General features: G+C 36.9%; 1 non-coding gene across 1 annotated transcript; it reads left to right on the top strand.

Annotated features, from left to right (window-relative positions):
- Positions 1-277: 277 nt before the first annotated feature.
- On the top strand, positions 278-345 carry Trnam-cau (transfer RNA methionine (anticodon CAU)). The gene has a single exon. It is a non-coding gene; the product is annotated as a tRNA-Met (tRNA).
- Positions 346-8,913: the final 8,568 nt, after the last annotated feature.

Genomic DNA, 8,913 nt, shown 5'->3' with positions numbered 1-8,913 from the left:
TCCTCTGTTCCCTACATTTTCTGTAAAATCATATTATATCTAGAGGCTATCCAAATTCAGGTTTTCTAAAAATAGACTTGAATTTTTTTAGGGCTGTTTTAGATTCACAGCAAAACTAAGAGAAAGGCACAGACATCTCATATGCACCCCCAGCCCAGCACATGAATAACATTCTGCCTTGCCAAAGTTCCCTGCCTCAGTGATATATTTTTTTGTGGTTGACCCTGCATTGATTGATACATATTAATCATCCAAAACCTGTTTTATCTGGGGATGTGTGTGGCTCAGTGGTAAAGCATTTGCCTCATATGCACAAGGCTCTGGGTTCAATCCCCAGCATCAACTAAAAAACAAGCCCTAAACCCCATTTTACACTAGGGTTCACGCTTCATGTTGGTTTTGGACAAACACATAATGACATGCATCCATTACCATATTACATACCTTACATTAGCATGTATCTATATATCCCTACTATACGATGGAAGAGCTTCATTGCCATAAAAATTATTTGTAGCCATGCATGGTAGTGCACACCTATTGTCTTAGCTACTTGGTAAGTTGAGGCAGGAGGATCACTTGAGCCCATGAGTTCCAGACCAGCCTGGGTAGCAGTGAGACCCCATCTCAAAACGAAAACAAAACCAAAAACACTTCTGTGCTCTATTTATTCATCCCTCCCTGCTTCACATCTCCTGGCAACCACTGGTCTCTTTTCTGTCTCTATAGTTGTACCTTTTCCAGAATGTCTTATAGTTGAAATCATGCAGTATGCAACATTACCAGGCTGACTTCTTTCACTTAGTAATATGCAGGTGAGATCCCCCATGTCTTTTCATGACTTGCGAGCTCATTTCTTTTTAGCACTGAATGATATTCCATTGTCTGGATGTGCCATAATTTTTTTAATCTATTCACTTACTGGAGATATCTTGGCTATTTTCAAGTTCTGGCAATTATCAGTAAACATTCATGAGAAGGTTTCTCTTTGGACTAAGTTCTCAACTTCTTTGGATTCAAATCAAGAAATGAGATTGCTGGATCTCATGGTAAGACTACATTTAGTTTTATAAGAAACTGTCACACTGCCTTTCAAAGAGGCTGTGCCATTTTGCACTCCCACCAGCAACATCTGAGAGTTCCTGTTTCTCCTCACCCTCACCAGCATTGGGTTTGTCAGAGTGCTTGCTTTTGGCCATACTAGTAGTTATGGAAAGGTATCATTGCTATTTTTATTTTTATTTCCCTAATTAAACATTCTATGGAGCATTTTTTCATATGTTTTCCTTGCCATCTGTGTCTTCTTTAGTGAATGTCTGTTAAGGTTGTTGACCCATTTTGAAAAAAAAAATGGCTTGGCTGTTTTCTTCTTGTTGAGTTTCAAGGGTTCTTTGTAAAGTTTAGTCCCCTATCAGATATGACTTTTGCAAATATTTCCTCCCAGTCTGTGGCTTATCTTTTTATTCTCTCTGTCTTTTTTTTCAAAGAGAGAGAGAGAATTTTTTTTAATATTTATTTTTTAGTTCTTGGCGGACACAACATCTTTGTTTGTATGTGGTGCTGAGGATCGAACCCGGGCCGCACGCATGTCAGGCGAGTGCACTACCACTTGAGCCACATCCCCAGCCCCCTCTCTATCTTTTTGACAGAGTAGAAAAATTTGATTTTAATGAAACCCAGATTATCAATTCTTTCTTTTATGGATTGTGTTTTTGGTGTTATATCTAAAAAGTCATTGCTAAATTGAAGTCACCTAGGTTTTCTTCTACCTTTTCAGGACTGTTATGGTTCTACATTTTACATTTAAGTCTGATTCATTTTGAGTTGATTTTTTTTGGTGAAATTCTGTGCTTGGATTCACTTTTTTCCATGTGGGGATCTACTTTCCCCAGCATCATAGGTTAAAAATTGTCTCTTTCCTCAGCCGTAGACTGTTCCATTGTCAAAGACAAGTTGACTGTATTTGTGTTTGTCTATTTTGGATTCTCTGTTCTGCTTCACTGATTTATTTGTTCTTTTGCCAATATCACAACATCTTGATTATGGTAGCTTTATAGTAAGACTTAGAGAGTTGTATAGTATAAGTCTCCTTCTGTATCATGTTTGTTATTCTGGATCTTTTGTCTCTATGTATAAACTTTAAGATCAGTCTATTGATACCAATCAACAAAATAATTTGGTAGGATTTTGACTGGGATTGCCTTCACTCTGTAAATCAAGCAGGAAGAATGGACATCTTGACAGCATTGAGTCTTCCTGTCTTTGAACATGGAATATTTCTCCATGTACTTAAAAAAAAAGGTTTTTTAGTTGTGAATGGATTTAATGCCTATATTTATTTTATTTTTATTTGATGCTGAGAATCAAGCCTAGTGACTCACATGTTCTAGGCAAGTACTCTACCACTGAGCCACAACCCCAGCCCTCTCCATGTACTTTTAAAACATTACTTTGCTTATCCGAGTTTTGTAGTTTTCCTCATATAGATCTTAAGCATATTTTGTTAGATTTATACTGAAGTATTTTAGTTTTTGAGGTGCTAGTATAAATGGTATTATGTTTTAAATTTCAAAATTTACTTGTTTGTTGCTGATGTATAGCAAAGCAACTGAGTTTGCATATTATCATCCTTGTGTCCTACAACATTGCAATAATTATTAATCAGTGCTAAGAGAGTTTCTTGTCAATTCTTTTGGATTTTCTAAATAGACAATCATGTCATCTGTGAACAAAGACAGTGTTTTTTTATTTCTTTACAATTCATATGCCATTTTATTTCCTTTTTGCCGCAGTCCGGCTGCAGCAAGATATCCGGAGAGTGACGAACAACTTGTGTATGTTGATACAGTGGGAGTGGAAGCCATTTATTGTAGGACAGGAGTGGTATTTATACATTTTACACAGCTTATCTAATTAGCATAAAATAGATATAGCAGTCAACCAATAAGGAATCTCCACACTTATTTGCTCGCTTTTGTTACTTCACAAACCACTCCCTCTGGCGTTTTGCCAGGCACCATGCAGACTTGTTTACAGACTCTAACATTTCTCTGGCAAAATACCAGGTGCCATCCTGACTTGTTTACAGACCTTAACACATTTTCTTTTGTTACGGCATTAGCTAAGACTTATAGTAAAATGAGTTTATAAAAGTTCTATGAGTTTATAAAATGAGTTTATACAGGTTCTATGTTACTTAAACAAGTCTATTCATTCATATTATTATAAGGTGTATATACTTATTTCAATAACTGTATAATATACAGCAATTATCTGTAGTTCAGTGATTAACTTCATTCATTTCCTGCTTTGTGCATGGATAATATTTAAATCCCCTCCATTCAGACATCAATAATCCAGGATGGTCAGAATTGGGGGTAAAAATGCAGATTATTAGAAGTCAACTACATAACAATGAAACTCTGTTTATATATATATAAACTGAGGAAGTTCCCCTCTATTACGTAGTTTTCTGAAAATTTTTATCATGAATAGGTGTTGGATTTTGTCAGATGCCATTTCTGCATCAGTGTTATGATTCTGTGGGTTTTTTTAATCTGTTGATGTAATGGATAAATTCTCTGAGTTTTGGATGTTGAACCAGATTTATATACCTGGGATAAATTCCATTTGGTTGGGTTGTTTAATTTTTTATACATTTTTGGATTTTATTTATTAACATTTTATTGAAGTTTTATTTTTTCATATATTTTTAGGAGAAACATTAGTCAGCAGTTTTCCTTTCTTGGAATATTTGTCTGGTTTGGTTTTAGAGTGATGCTGGCCTCGTAGAATGAGTTAGGAAGTATCACCTCTGCTTCACACTCAAAGAGATTGTAGAGAACTAGTATAATTTCTTCTTTAAATGTTTGGTAGGGCTTACAGTGAAACTGTATGGGCCTTGTGGTTTCTCTCTTTGGAACTTGTTAATTATTAATTTAATTTCTTTAATAGATATAGATCTATTCAGATTGTCTATTTCTTCTTGTGTGAGGTTTTGTTTTGTTTTGTTTTGTTTTGTACTGGGGATCGAGAACAGGGGTTAACCACTGAGCCACATCCCCAGTCTCTTTGTATTTTTTATTTTGAGACAGGGTCTCACTAAGATGCTTAGGGCCTACACTAAATTGCTGAGGCTGGTCTTGAACTTTCAATCCTCTAGCCTTAGCCTCCTAAATCACTGAGAATACAGGTGTATGCCACCATAATGGGCTTGCATGAGTTTTTTTGTTTTTGTTTTTGTTTTTTCTGGGTGGGAGTTACTAGGGATTGAACTCAGGTGCACTTACCCACTGAGCCACAACCCCAACCCTATTTTGTATTTTATTTAGAGACAGGGTCTCACTGAGTTACTTAGTGCTACACTGTTGCTGAGTCTGGCTTTGAACTTGTGATCCTCCTGTCTCAGCCTCTTGAGCTGCTGGGATTACAGGTGTGTGCCACCATTCCCAGCTTATGTGAGTGTTTAACAGATTATATTTTTTAAGAAATTGGCCCATTTCATCTAAGTTATCAAATTTGTGAACATAGAGTTGTTTATGTATTCCTTGGTTATCATTTTAATATCCATGGGATCTGTAGTGATGTCCTCTTTAATTTCTAGTATTAGATCCCTCCTCTCTCTTATGCTCTATTTATTTATTCTGAATGAATGGTCTAAGAAAAAAAATTTCAGTGCTGGGAATTGAACTCAGAGGCTTGTACATGGAAGAGAGAGCTCTATCCATAAGTTTATCAATTATGTTTATCTTTTTAAAAAACCAACATTTTATCTTCTTAATTTTCTCTCTTGATTGCGTATTTACAACTTCATAGATTCCTGTTCCGTTTTTTTTTTCTTCTGCTTGTTGTGGATTTAATTTACTCTTCTTTTTTATTAGTTTCCTAAGTTTGAAGTTGAGATGATTTAGATACTTCCTTTCTAATATGTATTCAATACTCCAATCTCCCTCTAAGCACTGTATTACTGAATTCCACAAATTTTTGATAAGTTATATTTTAATTTTCATAAAACTATTTTGAGGTTTTTGTTTTTTGAGCCATGTGTTTTTGAGAAATGTGTTGTCTAATCTCCCAGTAATTTGGGATATTTTGGCTTTCTTTTATTGCTATCTAGTTTTAGTCCATTGTGGTCTAATGTACACATTGTATGATTTCTAGTCTTTTAAATTTGTCAAGGTATGCTTTATGAATAAGAATATGGCCTATCTTAGTGAATGTTCCATGTCACTTTGAGAAGAACCTGTGTTCTACTGTTGCTGGATAAAGTAATATATATAGATGTACATAATATCAAGTTGATTGATGGTGTTGTTGAGCTCAATATCCTTACTGATTTTCTGCTTACTGATAGAGGAGTTTGAAGTCTCCATTCAAACTAGTAGATTTGTCTAGTTCTCCATGCAGTTATATCAGTTTTGCCTCACATATTTGACACTGTGTTAGATATATGGTTGTTAAGGATTGTTATATATTCTTGGAGATTTGACCTCTGTATTATTATATAGTGGCCTTCCTTCTCTCCAATAACTTTCCTTGATCTCAAGTCTGCTCTGCCCAAAATTAATATAGCTATATCTATTTTCTTTTGATTGATATTAGCCTACAATAGCTTTCATCATCCATTTGCTTTTATTCTATGTGTAACTTTATATTTAAAGTGGAGTTCTTGTAAACAACCTGTTGGTAGGTCTTTTTGATACAGTCTGATGACTTTTTTTTGTACTCAGTGGCACTCGCCCACTGAGCCACATCCCCAGCCCTATTTTGTATTTTATTTAGAGATAGGGTCTCACTGAGTTGCTTAGCACTTCACTTTTGCTGAGGCTGGCTTTGAACTCACCATCCCCCTGCCTCAGCCACCCAAGCTGCTGAGATCACAGGCATGCGCCATCACATCTGGCTGCCTCATGACTTTTAATTGATGCATTCAGAACATTGATATTCAAAGTGATTATTGATATAGTTGGGTAGATAGCTGCAGTATTGTTTTCTATTAGTTGACCTTATTTTTTGTTCCTGTTTTTTTCTTATACTCTTTTTGCTGTCTTTTGTGGTTTTAATTGAGAATTTTATATGATTCTGTTTTCTCTTTTTCTTAGCATACCAGTATTATTTCCTTTGTTTTTTCTAAGTGGTTGTCATAGAGTTTGCAATATATATTTACAACTAATCTAACTAATCTAAGTTCAAATCACACTATTCTGCATCAGAAGTACTGTGAGCACCATAAAATAACAAAACCATTATATTTTTTCCCAACCAGTTGAATCGCTGTTGACATTCATTTCACTTGTAAGCAGTTGAATACATTGTTGTTGTTATTTTGTACAAACTGTTATCTCTTAATTCAATAAAATATAAAATAAACTTTATTTTATCTTCACTTTTCCTTCTCCAATGCCCTTCCTTTCTGTATGTAGATCTAAATTTTTGAACTATGTAATTCTTATTCTCACTGAAGAAATTTTAAAGTTCTTGCAAGGCAAGCAGGTCTATTGGCAACAACCTTCTCAATTTTAGGTTTACTGAGAAAATGTTTATTTAACCTTATCACTCAAATTTTGCAGAGCATATAAATCTAGATTGGCATTTTTTCCCTTTCAATACTCTAAATATTTAATTTCATTCTCTTCTTTCTTTCACAATTTCTGAGGAGAAATCAGAGGTAATTCCTTTTTTTTTCCTGCAGTCAGAGATAATTCTTATCCTCTGTAGGTAAGGTTTCTCCCTTTCCCCCATAGGTAAGGTTTCCCCTGCCCTAGTTTATTTCAGAAATTTTTCTTTGATTTTCTGTAATTTGAAAATGATATGCACAGGTAGTCTTTGTTTGTTTGTCTGTCTTGAATTTGTCCTGCTTGGTGTTCTCTGTGCTTTTTATGGTTTAGTATCTGACATCAAATTAGGAAAATTCCCAGTAGCAATTCTTTCAAGTATTTTTTTTTCTTTCCTTTCTTTATTCTTCTTCCGATATTCCTGTGCATATATGTTACATCTTTTGTAGTTATCTCAAAATTATTGGATATTGTATCTGTTTGTTTGCTTTTTCAATGCTGGGATTGAACCTAGGGGTGCAGTACCACTGACATATATCTCAGCGTTTTTTGCTATTTATTTTGAGACAGGGCTTGCCAAATTGCTGAAACTGGCCTCAAATTTGTCATCATCTGCCACAGTCTGGCTGGGCACAAATCACAAGTCACTGAAGCAGGAACAAACTTTATTTTTGAACTGCAAGAAAAAACCTCACACACACTCCTGGGGAATTCTCCCGAATCACACGCAGCTCGTCCAGGAACCCGCAACCGGAAATATCTCCTGGAAACCCCTCCTCCTGCACTTCCCCAACAAATGGGAACTCTCGGGGAATCCCCCCAAATCCCCATGAGAACTCCAAAGTAGTGTGAGAACTCAAAAATAGCAGCAGAGGCAGATAGTAATGCCTTGCCTGTCAAACAATACTGTTGGCAAAATGCCAGGGGCCATACAGACTCAGCCATGGCTCTCAGCAATCATCCTGCCTTGGCCTCCCAAGTTGCTGGGAATACACTTGAATATCATGTTTCTATTAGATTTTCAGTTTGGGAGTTTTCTATTAGGATATCCTAAAGCTTGGAGATTAATTTCTCAGTTGTGTCCAATCCATTGCAAAAGTCCATCAAAGGCATTCATTCTTCTTTATGGCCACAGTGTGTTTGGCCTCTAACATTTCTTCTTTGTCCTTAGAATTTTCATTTCTCTGCTTATGCTACCCTCTGCTCTTGCATGCTGTCTGCTTTGCCCAGTAGAACGCTTGGTACATTAACCATGGCTCTTTTATATTATCAACATCCCTACTCTATCGGAATCGGTTTCTGGTGCTTTCCTTGTCTTTCAAACTGAGGGTTTTTTTTGCTTTTTAGAATTCCTTATAATTTTTTCTTCATAGCTGGATATGATGCAGCAAGTAAATTGGCTTTGGTGCTATGGCAGTAAGGGGTGGGGAGAGAAGTGTCTCCATCAGTGGGCCTGTGCCTCTGGACTGGAACTTGGCACACTTCTCAGTTCACCCTCCTCCCTTCCAGTGGGACAGGGTGGCTAAAGGGGCTGGGGTCTGGTGTTTCCCCTGCCCCCTGTGGAGGGGACTGGAGCTGTTTTTTCCCCTTCCCTCGGATCAGTTAGGCTTTGATGAAACTCCAGGGTCTGGTAAAATGGTTTCACTGGAGGGAAGGTTTTGTTAAGAAGAACCCAATGCTCTGGTGTATCTTAAAATTAATTCCCCCACACTGTGCCAGAAACATGAGGGGATTTTTCTCTAATATTCACTGTGAAAACTAGTTGAACTCCTGGTTGTAAAACTCACTAAAGAGTGGGACCACCCTACGATGGGGTGCCCCTGGAGTCTTGAACCCTCTGATGAACCCCCATGTGGCTTCCAGTAATGAGTTCTTTACAGTTTTTGTTTTCTTCTAGCCCAGCCTGGTTCCCTTGTAGCTTGATGCTCTGATATGTTGTGATTCTCTCAATTTGACTGTCCCATCCAGTGTGGGGACAGTGGTTTTCCTTGTTCCTCTTAACAACCCCATGTGCTTGACACTAATATTATTACCATTTTGATATGAGGAACCAGCACCAAAGAGATTACATCACTTTCCCCAAATGTCAACACTGTGTTTTCCAAAGAGAATTGTTCTATCATGGGAAGTCCTTGACTTGGGGACTCTCCGAGCTTATTTCATTGACACACTTTGAATGCTGTATTCTGACTCTGACTGGCCTCTCCTGACCTCAAGATACAGCATCAACTGCAAATTCTTCTCTTATCTTTTAGGGGGGTCGCCTGCCAAGGCAGCCACTCATGTCCAGATTTCTTGTCCCAGCATCCCCATAGAGATAGAAGATTATGCTTTCTCTTCAAGTAGTATTTTTCCAAGC

This window comes from Callospermophilus lateralis, unplaced genomic scaffold, assembly GCF_048772815.1.
Source record: "Callospermophilus lateralis isolate mCalLat2 unplaced genomic scaffold, mCalLat2.hap1 Scaffold_121, whole genome shotgun sequence".
Classification (NCBI taxonomy): Eukaryota; Metazoa; Chordata; class Mammalia; order Rodentia; family Sciuridae; genus Callospermophilus; species Callospermophilus lateralis.
The sequence above is the reverse complement of the archived record's forward strand: the minus strand, read 5'-3'. Positions and strand labels throughout refer to the sequence as shown.